Below are 14,299 nucleotides of genomic sequence, written 5' to 3'. Positions count from 1 at the left end.
TTAGAAGGACTCCGAGACCCGGGTGAGTACACAAACAACGCACATCACATGGGGGGAACGGCATCCACAACCAAAATCACTAACAGGCACGCAACCACCACAAGCCATTGCATTACTCAACCACACTCCATGAGCACGCACATGCCACTGCTGCCACCATGCCCCATGCACCCAGCTGGACAATGGCAAGTCACAGAAGACAACAACACATGACACGGTAACCCGGATGGCGGGAGGCTGGGCCCCAAAAATCACATAGTGCGACTCCGAAGCAGACAACAATGCACTCTGCCCATATGGCCTAGGTCACAGCCAGACAAACAGTGTGTCCCAACACAGGAATGACTTGCCAGCAAATGGCGGACGCCTTGCATCAACACATGGGGGTGAAGGCACTGTTTTGCACATGACAGCAGCTAATGAACAGCCAACATTGTGAAAGAGTGGCAGCACACACCACCACAGCAGCAGCGCACAGACACACATCACACCCAATGGGTGCCTGGAGATCAGAAACAAACTCACATCAACAAGCCAAGGGCCACTCAAAGATCTGCTAACAGTGTGTGCCCAGGAAGCTGGCCTGAGGTGACAGAGGGTGACACACAGAGGGAGGGAGAGGGTGACAGAGAGGAAGGGAGAGGGGGACAGAGAGGGAGGGAGAGGGGGACAGAGAGGGAGGGAGACACAGGGAGAGCAAATCAGCCGTGTGGTGTGTGGGAATGTCTGCTTGTCAGCAGGTAGACTGCGTGCATGTAGCCAAGGGTGGCCCGTGCCAGAACCCCCCCTCTTCACCATGGCAAAACACAGGGCCATGTCACAACCTGTGCACGAGCACAATGATAGCTACCTGCATCACATAAGGGTGTGGAACAACTCCATGTGCACATGTACAGTGCTACACGGAAGGCGCCAATGCATGGCTCGCAACACCGGCCCACTCCACTGCTGACTGCAGTCACACTTGACGCAGCAAGTAAGACTGTGCCACACATAGTTAAAGGTGCCAAAGTGGTGCCCAAGGGACACACCCATGCACAAGTGCTCTGTGAGTGGACTGCAAGACAGATCCTAATTCCAAGAGGAAATGTGCCAACTTATGAAATGATGAAACATGGATGTTGCATGGACCAAAATTAACATTGTCTCTCTCACACACAGGTCAACGTCGTGGTGCACCCCCCAACACTGGGGGGGAACACTAACAGGACCCGGATCTGCAGGAGCCCGATCCCACCGGCAGCGACCACTCTCACCACTCTGTGGACGACCCCGACCGACCTGGCCCCTCTGGTGTCCAACCGCCTGCAGCACCTGCGTCAGGTACAACTGTGCCAACCACCACCCCCACTCCTGCCACATCCCAGGAGACACCCAGGATCCCTGCCCCAACACCACAATGCAGCCAGGCTGGCCAGGAGGGACACGGTGTCCCGGGCACCCAGGAGGAGGCAGGCGACAACGCCAATGCCACCCCTCAGGGGTCCCGGAGACCCGATGTGCCCGCAAGGGCAGGCCAGGCGCAAGTGGGCAGGGGTGGTGGGAGTGGAGGACGGCGGAGGCACGAGCCTGACCAGTTGGCTGGGGATCCGGTATTTTCCCATGTCCGTAACATCCTGGACTCATACCGGCAGGACACCACGGGCATGGCCCAGGTTGTGTCCATCCTCGAGGGGATCAAGGCTCAGCAGGCCCAGCAACATGCGGAGCTACATGCCTGTCTACTGGAACACCAACGGAGGATGGAGGACAGACAGGCTGAGCAAGTGACGGCATTCCAGGGGATTCACGCTACACTCCGTCGGATGGCCGACAACATGGCCGACCCTCCCTGTGCCAGAAGGCGGAGAACATCACCACCCACAGGGAGGGATCAGGAGGAGGAGGAGGAAACATCCGACGGAGCATCCCAGATGTCGTCACGGCCTGCTGGCGAGGTTCCCCGCAGGAGGCCGGGTCGTCCACGGAAAGGACCGTGAGGGTCGGCGCTACATCACCATCTCCCAGGACACCTGGCCTGGCACCTGGCCCACTGGAGCAACAGCATCACAGCATCAAGAGACATTCTCTGCCACATGGCCCTGCTGGTCACTGGCTGACCAATGTTGACAAAGACTGTGGCATGGACTCTGAGGACATCCAATGGCAAGGACACCAACTCCCCTACTGGACTTTGGATTCAAACTTCCCGGAAAGACACTCACTTTGTTCCCCCCCCCCCCCAATAATAAATCACACTATGAAGAGTAGATGCCTGCTGGTAGCATTATTCCCTAATATGTGTCTTGTAAAGTCAAAACATGCCTGAGTCATCTTTTGTCTTCAACCACCCACACCCTGGGGCCTGAGTCTGGCACAGGACACATGGGTCACAGTGTATTAGGCAAGACAGACATGGAGCACCATACACACCCGTGATGGGCCCAACCAGCTGAGGGGGTTACCGAACAACCGTGCTGACAGACACATTGAGTACAGCAACAGTCATGCGCAGAGGTCAGGGATCCAGTCCAGTGTCCTGGGGGGCACCCAGGTATGTGTAGACAGGTGGCAGAAACATGTCCTGCAAGCTTGAGTCCGGTGGATGCAGAGAATGGGGGCCTGGCCAACGTTGGATGCATGGGGATGGCACATGTCACAATACCCACACAGTCATGGACATCATGCCCAATACACAGTCTCAGCCCACACACACAGCTTGCATCTTGCCACTCGACACATTGACACATAGCCACAATCAGGGAATACCATGCCAGACAAGCAGGATGCACCGTGGCAACACACCAGCATTGACTGAGAAGAGGCACCTTGGAGGCATAGGGACACCTTTATTAGTCATGTTTTCGGGATTGCAGAGGCAACTCGAAGTACACATGAACACATCATGTGGAGTAACATGTGGGTCCAACACTGGCACCCCCCTTCAGCAGCACACATGCGTGTTCGCCATGGAACTGGCACACAAGCGTCGGCTAACAGCTAAATACCCACAGCTGCACACGGAGAGCCTGCCATACACCATAGATCCGCGGATGTCGAAGTCCCACACCATGTCAAGCCAATGCTAACCGAATGTGTCCGAGGGCAGTGTCACACACATTGATGCCATCATCACAATCCCCTATCCCATCACTGATGACTGTCAACCAGGCAGACCATCTATTCAGGTGTACACAGCTGCATGTCGTGTCCCATGGGGATGCGACATGGCTGCAGAGGAACCAAACACCGACAGGGGCAGTGTGCACACATCGTGAACAACTGCCACACCCAATACACCCCAGATGCATCCCTTACCCCATGGAGACTTCCAAACGTGTCCGTGCCTGTAACGCTGAGTCAGCCCACGATGTCATGTCCATGAGGAATAGCAGTGCCACAACAATGCAACCAGCAGACAGCATGCGCAGGTACCTGGGGAAGAGAAACACACAAGAAGTCAGCCACAAAAAGCACAGCCACTTGCATGTGCATTTACTCGACACATGTATGGATGACAACATGCTAGGTCACAATTATGACTGCGGAAGTACAACCATCACTGGCACCATCACTCCAGTGACACACCCACACACACCTCTGACTCACGTGCCATACATGCAGGTGGAGACACACATCACAACGCATGCCACACGGGGACCAATGCGTGCACACTCAGACACTGGTACTCACCACTATGCAAAGAAGTCGCGTATGAGCCGAGTCCGGATGTCCTCTTGCGGCTCCACATCCTCCACATCACTAGCCCCATTGCCAAGCCCTTCGTCCTCCACGGGTGGATGGTCCTCGTCATGTTGATTCAGGATGAGTGGCACTGCTCTTTCAACTGCCATGTTGTGCAGCATGCAGCAGACCATGAAGATCTTGCAGACCTTTGCCGGGGCATATGGGAGTGCGCCGCCGGTCCTGTGGAGGCACCTGAATCGGCTCTTCAGCATGCCAAACGTCCTCTCTATCACTCGCCTTGTCCGGCCATGGGCGGTGTTGTATCGGACCTGGGCCGGCGTGATGGGGTTGCGGAGAGGTGTGAGCAGCCAAGGCATGTTGGGATAGCCAGCGTCCCCTACATGGAAAGCACATGGTCATCGTTAGAAGTGGTGAAGCGGTCGTGCTGGTAGGCTATACTGAATACAGGACAGACAGACTGTACCCACCAACAACACATGCCCGTTCGTTGCGCAGCTGCATCATCATGTCAGGCATCCCGCTACGCCTCATGATGTAGGCATCGTGTGCTGATCCTGGAAAACGAGCACAGACATGTGAAATCACCATTTGGACAGACACACCACAAGGGCATTGATGGAGTGGTAGTGCTTCCGATTGCAGTACGCCACCTCCCGTGCGTGTGGTGGTACCAAAGCTACATGTGTCCCATCTATGGACCCAATGACATGGGGCATCCCTCCCAGGGCATAGAATCCACGCTTGACCTCAGTCATCTGTTCAGGGGTTGGGAACTTGATGAAGTCATCCAGGTGAATCAACATGGCCTCTAAGAAATCATGCAGCACACCACTGAACGTGGTCTGGGACATGCCACCAACATGAGCTATGGTATTTTGAAAGGTACCCGTGGCAAGAAAATGTAGGGCAGCCATTACCTTCAGCTGGGGTGTCAGTGCCGTGGGATACCTGTGCTGCGGTTGCAGGTGTGGTGCCAGTCTCGCCGTCAACTCCAGAATCAACGGTTGGGTGAAGCGGTAGAGCCGGATGCTGTCATTATCCTGCATGGCAGCCAAGTCTGGAATTCTTCGGGCAAGAGGCGGCGCTCTGCAGTAATTTTGAAGTGACAAGGAAGAGTGAGTGCACTACGACAACAACTCATGTGTACTGAGCACATGTTAATCTGGCAATACACACATGCTACATAGGGAGTCAGGTATGTGCTACATGGCCAGGACACGTATGGATGCAAGGTGACACTCCTTCAAAGACCCAGCTACACACGGAGATTGAGAACCTCCCCATGCCACGCCATGGGAATAGCTGTGTCCCAGTGCAAGTGAACAGCCAGACGCAACACAGGAGTGACATACGCCCACACATCAGCAGCAGTAGGATGCCGATTGCAGAGATTGGTAGCGGAACACTGGAGCCACAGGTCACATGACATTACACTAGGCCAGCCCACACACCTTGCCATGAAGGTGCACATGTCATGACTCACCACACATACCTTGTGAGGATGCTGACATGTCCTTGTCACACTACTCCGTGTCCCATGCATACATGTGCACCTCACATCCGATACCACATACCACATGTGGCATGGTGTGCGGAACAGTGTGCAATGACAATCTACACACAAACACATGTTTGTTGCTGCAACGGCTGCAGCTTTTGAGGGTGCTCCAACATCAACCTGATGTGAAGCCCCCACACATACATGACATTGTCACATTGTGCACCGTGGGTAGTGACAAGTCAGGTGTCATAACCCCTGTACCGGGCATCAGGGGACACTTCCGTGTGTTGGTGTCCGTGCCATGCCAGTGACGCTCACCCCAAGTGCGCAGTACGACATGCACACATGTCAAAGGAGTCAAGGGCATGCCTGGCACACATCGCACCATCACACAGTACATCTGTACACATCTCATCATACATCTGGTGCCTTCTCGACTCAGGAGTAATGTTCCACATCACAGGCCTTTCACACCTGTGCCCCACACATGTAGTGATGCACAGACGATGCCTCAATGTCAATTAATGGACAAGTATGTCCATCCATGGACAAGTATGTCCGCCCTATCCCTACCTGTGTGCCGCCTGTCACCACTGTGATGTGTGAATCCCGCTGTACTGCTGCAAAGAGGGCCTGTGTACGTTCCCATATCACTATGGGAGTGCAGCCGTATGTGTACCCATCGTGATGGCGAGTGTACAGGCATGTGTACGGCCCGTGCCACTACGAGTACGCATACGCGAGGCCACACATACTGATAGGGAGCGTACAGGCGTGTGTACGCTCCCTATCAGTATGTGTGGCCTCGCGTATGCGTACTCGTAGTGATAGGGAGCATACAGGCGTGTGTACGCTCCCTATCAGTATGTGTGGCCTCGCGTATGCATACTCGTAGTGGTACGGGCCGTACACACGCATGTACGCTCCCTATCACTACGAGTACGCATACGCGAGGCCACCCATACTGATAGGGAGCGTACAGGCGTGTGTACGGCCCGTACCACTACGAGTACGCATACGCGAGGCCACACATACTGATAGGGAGCGTACACACGCCTGTATGCTCCCTATCAGTATGTGTGGCCTCGCGTATGCGTACTCGTAGTGATAGGGAGTGTACAGGCGTGTGTACGGCCCGTACCACTACGAGTACGCATACGCGAGGCCACACATACTGATAGTGAACGTAGTCACGCGTGTACGGGCCGTTGCAATGCATTTGGGGTGCCCTAGGGCCCCGGAACGCACCGTACCTGTGTGTGGAGCTCAGAATCACATAGGGGACACATGAGGGACAAGTATTAAGGCCTACATGCATGCTGGTTGTCATGGAGACCAAGTTCTAAATTCGAATTTCTTCTGGAAGGTGAACAGCAGAAGTCAGTTGGAATAAAAAATACTTTGTTGCAATGTGTTTGTGGGTTCCACAAACACATTGCAACAAAGTATTTTTTATGACATCATGCAGGAGAATGAAACCGATAGAGTACACACAGACTGCTAGGTTTGAAGGGATTGGTGGAAACATAGGATGCAAATGTGAGTGACCAATCACTCTGTACTCCTGGGCAGAAAGGCACATATAAGGCAGCCAGGTCCCATGAGGGAGTACTTGCCTGCACATCTTTGAATTCGTCGACCCAGCTGCTGCTACTGATTCCCTGGAACCATGTCAAGGGCTGTGGAGAGGTCACAGCCATTCACCCTGGAGGAGAACATGGCATTGCTGGATGTGATCCTCCCACAGTACCCCATGCTGTATGGGCGACCAGGGTATCAGGTGAGTGCATAGGCCACTGGCACAGACTGTCCCTATGTTGTGACTGTGACTTCTGCCATTGTGTCCTGGTGTGACACACATGCCATGGACTGTTGGGGGGGTCCCGGGGGGGGGAGGCCTGATGTCTCCCAGCAGTGCCCTGAGACAGGAGGGGTGTGTGCCTATCACTAACAGCAGTGCCCTGAGACAGGAGGGGCGTGTGCCTATCACTAACAGCAGTGCCCTGAGACAGGAGGGGTGTGTGCCTATCACTAACAGCAGTGCCCTGAGACAGGAGGGGTGTGTGCCTATCACTAACAGCAGTGCCCTGAGACAGGAGGGGTGGGTACAGAGTGCTCCCAGCAGTGCCCTGAGACAGGAGGGGTGTGTGCCTATCACTAACAGCAGTGCCCTGAGACAGGAGGGGTGTGTGCCTATCACTAACAGCAGTGCCCTGAGACAGGAGGGGTGTGTGCCTATCACTAACAGCAGTGCCCTGAGACAGGAGGGGTGGGTACAGAGTGCTCCCAGCAGTGCCCTGAGACAGGAGGGGTGTGTGCCTATCACTAACAGCAGTGCCCTGAGACAGGAGGGGTGTGTGCCTATCACTAACAGCAGTGCCCTGAGACAGGAGGGGTGTGTGCCTATCACTAACAGCAGTGCCTTGAGACAGGAGGGGTGTGTGCCTATCACTAACAGCAGTGCCCTGAGACAGGAGGGGTGGGTACAGAGTGCTCCCAGCAGTGCCCTGAGACAGGAGGGGTGTGTGCCTATCACTAACAGCAGTGCCCTGAGACAGGAGGGGTGTGTGCCTATCACTAACAGCAGTGCCCTGAGACAGGAGGGGTGTGTGCCTATCACTAACAGCAGTGCCCTGAGACAGGAGGGGTGGGTGTGATGCACAGTGTGAGCCTTGATCATTGATTGTGACATTGCCATCATTCCACCTGTGTACCCACTATGGCACGTACTGCTTTTTCCCTCACCAGAGGATCATGTCCCTATGACAAAGGTGCAATGCGTTGGCTGCATGACATGCCTTGTTGTTACCAGCTAATTTGTTATCAAATGTCTCTCTGTGACATGTGGCTGGTGTATTGATGTGGTGTCACTTGTTCTTCCTCACAGGTAGGCGCCGCTGCCAAGGAGCAGATCTGGCTGACCGCCGTCAGTGCCGTGAGGGGTGTGGATGGTCGGAGGCGGAGCCTGTCCCAGGTGAGGAAACGCTGGCAGGATATCCGGTGCTGGACGCGGAGGATTGCACGGGTCCTGCTGGAGGACTCACCTGAGAGCCACAAGAACCGCGGGCGCCGCCGTCTGAGCCACCTCCACAGGCATGTGCTGCCGGTGGTCTTTCCAGACTTGGATCAGCGCTTACAGGCGAAGCAGCAGCCGGAAGGGGGTAGGTACATGTGTGTGTTGTGTGTCACCGGCATTTGTAAGGGCACAGTAGCATGAATTCACTGCCAGGGTTTAAAGGTGCTGTGCAGATCCATTTTGCCCCAGTATAGCGCTGCGCCCCTGCCACCCTTCCCCTCCTTGCAATGTGTTCCCTGGTCTGTGTGTAGCCACTCCTTTACAAGGTAATGTAGGCTGGCGCTTTGTCCACGAGAACTATGCCTGTAGCATCATGTGTGGGGGTGGTGGGTAACAGGTTTTGGGACCTTGGCTGTGCCCTGTCAAGTTCACTGCATGTGGGTTCAATGTCAGTTGGCACTGATGCTGACTCCAGACATGGGAGTTGGTCTCTCATGTGTCATGCCTTACAGTGCGCATGTCCTATGTAGTGGCCTGTGACATGATGTGCATGAGTGTGCGATACGCATACTGCAGGGATGGTGGCGTGGGTTGCAGTCATTACCATTCAGGAGCATGGAGTTGCGTGGCCACTACTGTCCCCTGGGGCACCTTCTCATCGGTGTTGTATGTGTCATCATAAACGTGGACACTCTCAGTGTCTACAGCGTAGGTTGTGCTCTGTGCCATTGTCCCCTGGCACCATGTATATAGACGTGCTATATTGTACAGGTGTCCACTGTGCAGCCTGACCTGAATGTCCTTCTTCATACTCACAGTTGCTAGTGCCTGTGTGTCTTGTTATACTCATCTGAGGATGGGCACTGGTGCCTCATTATTTGTACAGGCGCACCTTCGCTGTTTGGCGTCCAATCTTGCATTTTGCCTGCCCCTGTGTTTATCACCCAGACTATGAGATGTTGGTGCCACCTGTGTCTCAACTATTTGCCTCGTGTGGGGGTGGTTGGGGCGGGCAAAGCCTATATGTCAAATCCAGATTTCTACTTGCTGGGTCTGGGCAGTGTGTGATGTTTGTCTGGACACACACGCAAGGTGCAGTGACCGAGTCATGTTGTGCATGTTTTCTGCATTACCTATGCAGCATGTGTCTCAAGTTCATGGATATGGGCCCTGGTCATCGGTATTTTCGCCAACGCTGTGTGGTGCAGGTGCAGTGCTGGATTGTCCCCAGGACATGGGTGCTATGTCAGACTCCGTTTCCTGTCTTTAGCTATTGTCTCATGCTCTCCATGGTATTTCAGTGGCATGGTGGCTCAACCAACTGTGTGTTTCATGCCCTACATCGGTACCTTGTTTCGTAGATGTTAGGGATCTTCCTTTTCAGGCTATGCAATGTTACCTATGTAGATTGGACTCATGTGACAGATGTGTACAGGTGTCTGATTAATTTCTGTCTCTCCACCCTGCCCACAGCATCGTCGGGGGACACAGAGGGAGGCATGGACACAGACCAGGCGGAGGGACCGAGCACCAGTGCCAGCCGTGACATCGGGGCTGGCACATCGAGTGGGACAGAGGCGGAGGAGAGTGTGGCCGAGGACCTGTCGACTGGCACATCAGAATACGAAGCTGACAGGTCCGAGGAGGATGTCTCCGAGTGGGCGGAGGCTGCACCAGCAGCTGACAGCGGAACAACACCTCGCACCGCCCCCTCAGTTCCCATCAGCCGCCTCCCACTTGCTCGTGTCCCTTCCCAGCGTGCCCGGTCACCGCATGTCTCCTTCATGCCAGGCACCGCACCCCCTGCCCCTGTCTCCACTGCTGCCGCCAATGCCGAGTCTGTGGACATCCAGCGGCAGCTGCAGGTTGGTCAGGCTGCGATCCTTAATGTCCTCCATGCCCATGGGCAAACCCTCACCAACATCGAGGCATACTTGGAGGGCATTCATTCATCGCAGGCTGACCAACGCAACTTGCTGAGGTCCATAGACTCCACACTGACTGCAGCAGTGGGTCTCCTGCAGCGCGACCTCCCCCCACCTACCCCTGCCCCATCCACACTTCCCACTCCCATGCCTGTCCCACGTACACCCAGACGTCGGCATGCACCCACATCAACAGACACAGGCACCACACCAGCAGGGAAGGTCCACCGCACTCCTCCTGACACGCACACACAGGGTGAGGTAGGCACACCCACTGGGTCGGGGGGCAAACGTGTGACACGCAGCCATAGTGGGAGTCCGCATTCCACCCAGTCCACTCCCTCCAAATCCCCTCCCCTCAGCTCTCCAGGCCACATCTCCCCCAAGGACTCCTTCATGGCCGCTCTGTCCCTGAGCCCCACAGTGACACCACCACGCAAGCGGTCAAGGAAGTCCTCGGTCAGGGTGGTTGATTCTCCCCCCCTGTCTCCACCCTCCCCCGGTGGCGCTGCGACCCATCCCTCTGACCCCCCCCCTTCCTTGGGGCCTGTGGATCCTTCGGGTGCAGGGGACTCCCTGGAGGACCTTGCAAAGGTGTGTAGTGCCATCCTGGCCTCCGCCTTTGGCCCTGCCCCACCCCCTGTGGTGGAGTCCTCCATCCCTGCACCCACAACACCTCCCCTTTGCCCTGATGTCCCTGCGGTGCCTGGTGCTTCCCCCCCCCCATGATGCCCTCACCCCTGTGGAAGACGAAGGCATGTAACTGTGCAGGCAAGGTAGGGGACATGCATCGCACTGTGTCCCCCATCCAGCTGAGACTCATTGACTGCCCTATGGGTTTTGTGACTATTGAACTGCCTGCGATCCACGGACATTGTGCTCATGCTGAATAAAGCTTCATTTTATTTTCATTATAACACTACTGCTATGCTGGTATTGGTGTTGGTGGGGCTGCTACATGGTTTTGGGTGGTGTTTATGTGTTGGGTGTGTGGGAAATGTAGTAGTGTGCTGCTCATTGGGGGGACCCGGGGATCTGTGTGCCATCACAAGGTGTTAGCTCACTTTCTTTGTTCGTGTAAGCAGTTACTGCATGGTGCAATTGTCCCAGGGTGTATTCCTTCCTCTGTGTACCCTGATATCTTCCCTGCAGGGTGTTCCCAATATTTAGCGCAGAGCTGTGTCTACATGAGCTGTGTGTGTGACGGAGCCCTTCTACTTTGGCCATGCATGCAGGGCCATGTCTCCACCTGCAACATTCGTGGCATCCTTGGTGATCACTGTACTTGTGTATGGAGTCTGTTGACATGAGTTCATGGGGACATGTTCCCTTGTAGGCAGTATGCATGTGTGTACTTCCAGCCTCACACACATGTGTTACACCCCTCCTGTCTCAGGGCACTGCTGTGAGGACTCTGCACCCACCCCTCCTGTCTCAGGGCACTGCTGGTAGTGATAGGCACCCACCCCTCCTGTCTCAGGGCACTGCTGGGAGGACTCTGCACCCACCCCTCCTGTCTCAGGGCACTGCTGGTAGTGATAGGCACACACCCCTCCTGTCTCAGGGCACTGCTGGTAGTGATAGGCACACACCCCTCCTGTCTCAGGGCACTGCTGTGAGGACTCCACACCCACCCCTCCTGTCTCAGGGCACTGCTGTGAGGACTCCACACCCACCCCTCCTGTCTCTGGACACTGCTGGGAGTGATAGGCACCCACCCCTCCTGTCTCTGGACACTGCTGGGAGTGATAGGCACCCACCCCTCCTGTGTCTGGGCACTGCTGGGAGGACTCTGCACCCACCCCTCCAGTCTCAGGGCACTGCTGTGAGGACTCCACACCCACCCCTCCTGTCTCTGGACACTGCTGGGAGTGATAGGCACCCACCCCTCCTGTCTCTGGACACTGCTGGGAGTGTTGGGCACCCACCCCTCCTGTCTCAGGGCACTGCTGGGAGGACTCTGCACCCACCCCTCCTGTCTCAGGGCACTGCTGGGAGTGTTGGGCACCCACCCCTCCTGTCTCAGGGCACTGCTGTGAGGACTCCACACCCACCCCTCCTGTCTCTGGACACTGCTGGGAGTGTTGGGCACCCACCCCTCCTGTCTCTGGACACTGCTGTGAGGACTCCACACCCACCCCTCCTGTCTCTGGACACTGCTGGGAGTGATAGGCACCCACCCCTCCTGTCTCAGGGCACTGCTGGGAGGACTCTGCACCCACCCCTCCTGTCTCAGGGCACTGCTGGGAGTGTTAGGCACCCACCCCTCCTGTCTCAGGGCACTGCTGGGAGGACTCTGCACCCACCCCTCCTGTGTCTGGGCACTGCTGGGAGGACTCTGCACCCACCCCTCCTGTGTCTGGGCACTGCTGGGAGTGTTAGGCACCCACCCCTCCTGTCTCAGGGCACTGCTGGGAGGACTCTGCACACACACCTCCTATTTCTGGATATGTACGCTTGGAACATACACGGTGGGGGTACGCTCCATGCATACGAGGGTGATGGTACGGGTCGTACTTACACTGTTGGGGTGGGTGTACGGTACGTACTTACGCGGTTGGGGGTACGCTCCATGCATACGCGGGTGAGGGTACGGGTCGTACTTACACTGTTGGGGTGGGGGTACGGTATGTACATACGCGGTTGGGGGTACGCACCATGCATACGCGGGTGAGGGTACGGGTCGTACTTACACTGTTGGGGTGGGGGTACGGTACGTACATACGCGGTTGGGGGTACGCTCCATGCATACGCGGGTGAGGGTACGGGTCGTACTTACACTGTTGGGGTGGGGGTACGGTACGTACATACGCGGTTGGGGGTACGCTCCATGCATACGCGGGTGAGGGTACGGGTCGTACTTACACTGTTGGGGTGGGGGTACGGTACGTACATACGCAGTTGGGGGTACGCACCATGCATACGCGGGTGAGGGTACGGGTCGTACTTACACTGTTGGGGTGGGGGTACGCTCCATGCATACGAGGGTGAGGGTACGGGTCATACTTACACTGTTGGGGTGGGGGTACGGTACGTACATACGCGGTTGGGGTGGGGGTACGCTCCATGCATACGCGGGTGAGGGTACGGGTCGTACTTACACTGTTGGGGTGGGGGTACGGTACGTACATACGCGGTTGGGGTGGGGGTACGCTCCATGCATACGCGGGTGAGGGTACGGGTCGTACTTACACTGTTGGGGTGGGGGTACGCACCATGCATACGCGGGTGAGGGTACGGGTCGTACTTACACTGTTGGGGTGGGGGTACGCTCCATGCATACACGGGTGAGGGTACGGGTCGTACTTACACTGTTGGGGTGGGGGTACGCTCCATGCATACGAGGGTGAGGGTACGGGTCGTACTTACACTGTTGGGGTGGGGGTACGGTACGTACATACGCGGTTGGGGTGGGGGTACGCTTCATGCATACGCGGGTGAGGGTACGGGTCGTACTTACACTGTTGGGGTGGGGGTACGGTACGTACATATGCGGTTGGGGTAGGGGTACGCTCCATGCATACGCAGGTGAGGGTACGGGTCGTACTTACTCTGTTGGGGTGGGGGTACGTTCCATGCATAGGGGGGGTGGGGGTAGGGTCCGTACATCTCTATCCCCACGCTATGTGATGCTTGTGCGGGCCGTACCCAGGCCTTTGCCACGTGGGTACGATCCGTCCCGCCATTGTTGGGGTGACGTGGGTGTGGGCGTGGTACGTCTCGTACCCACGCTCTTGAGGCGTGGGTACGGGACGTACCGGTCTGGTTGTGTTGCCGGTTCGCGTGGTGACGGACTTCCGTTGTGGCGGTCGCTGGCTTAGCTGGACACGCCCCCACCCCCTCGTAGTGACCAGGGCATGGGTGTCAGGTATGTCCTGGGCATGTGTGATGTGTGACTTTGGTGGGGGTTTTGTGGCCTGCCCTGGTCCTGCCACCCCCACCCCCCCCCCTTTCCCCCCTCCCTTAGTTGTTCTGACCTTCTGCGGCGTCTGCGTCGTAACCTGTAGAGGAGGTGGACTGCTATGAGGGCCGGGATGACCCGTAGGTTCGGGTCCATGTCTGTCCGTCCCGTACGGGTCCTCCTTGTTCGCGTCGTCCTGTGTGTCCGTCGCGTACTGGTGGTCCTTGTTCGCGTCGTCCTGATTTCCCGGCAGTTTTTGGCAGCCGGAA

This window comes from Triturus cristatus, chromosome 10 (genome assembly GCF_964204655.1).
Source record: "Triturus cristatus chromosome 10, aTriCri1.1, whole genome shotgun sequence".
Classification (NCBI taxonomy): domain Eukaryota; kingdom Metazoa; phylum Chordata; class Amphibia; order Caudata; family Salamandridae; genus Triturus; species Triturus cristatus.
Note: the sequence above shows the minus strand (reverse complement) of the source record.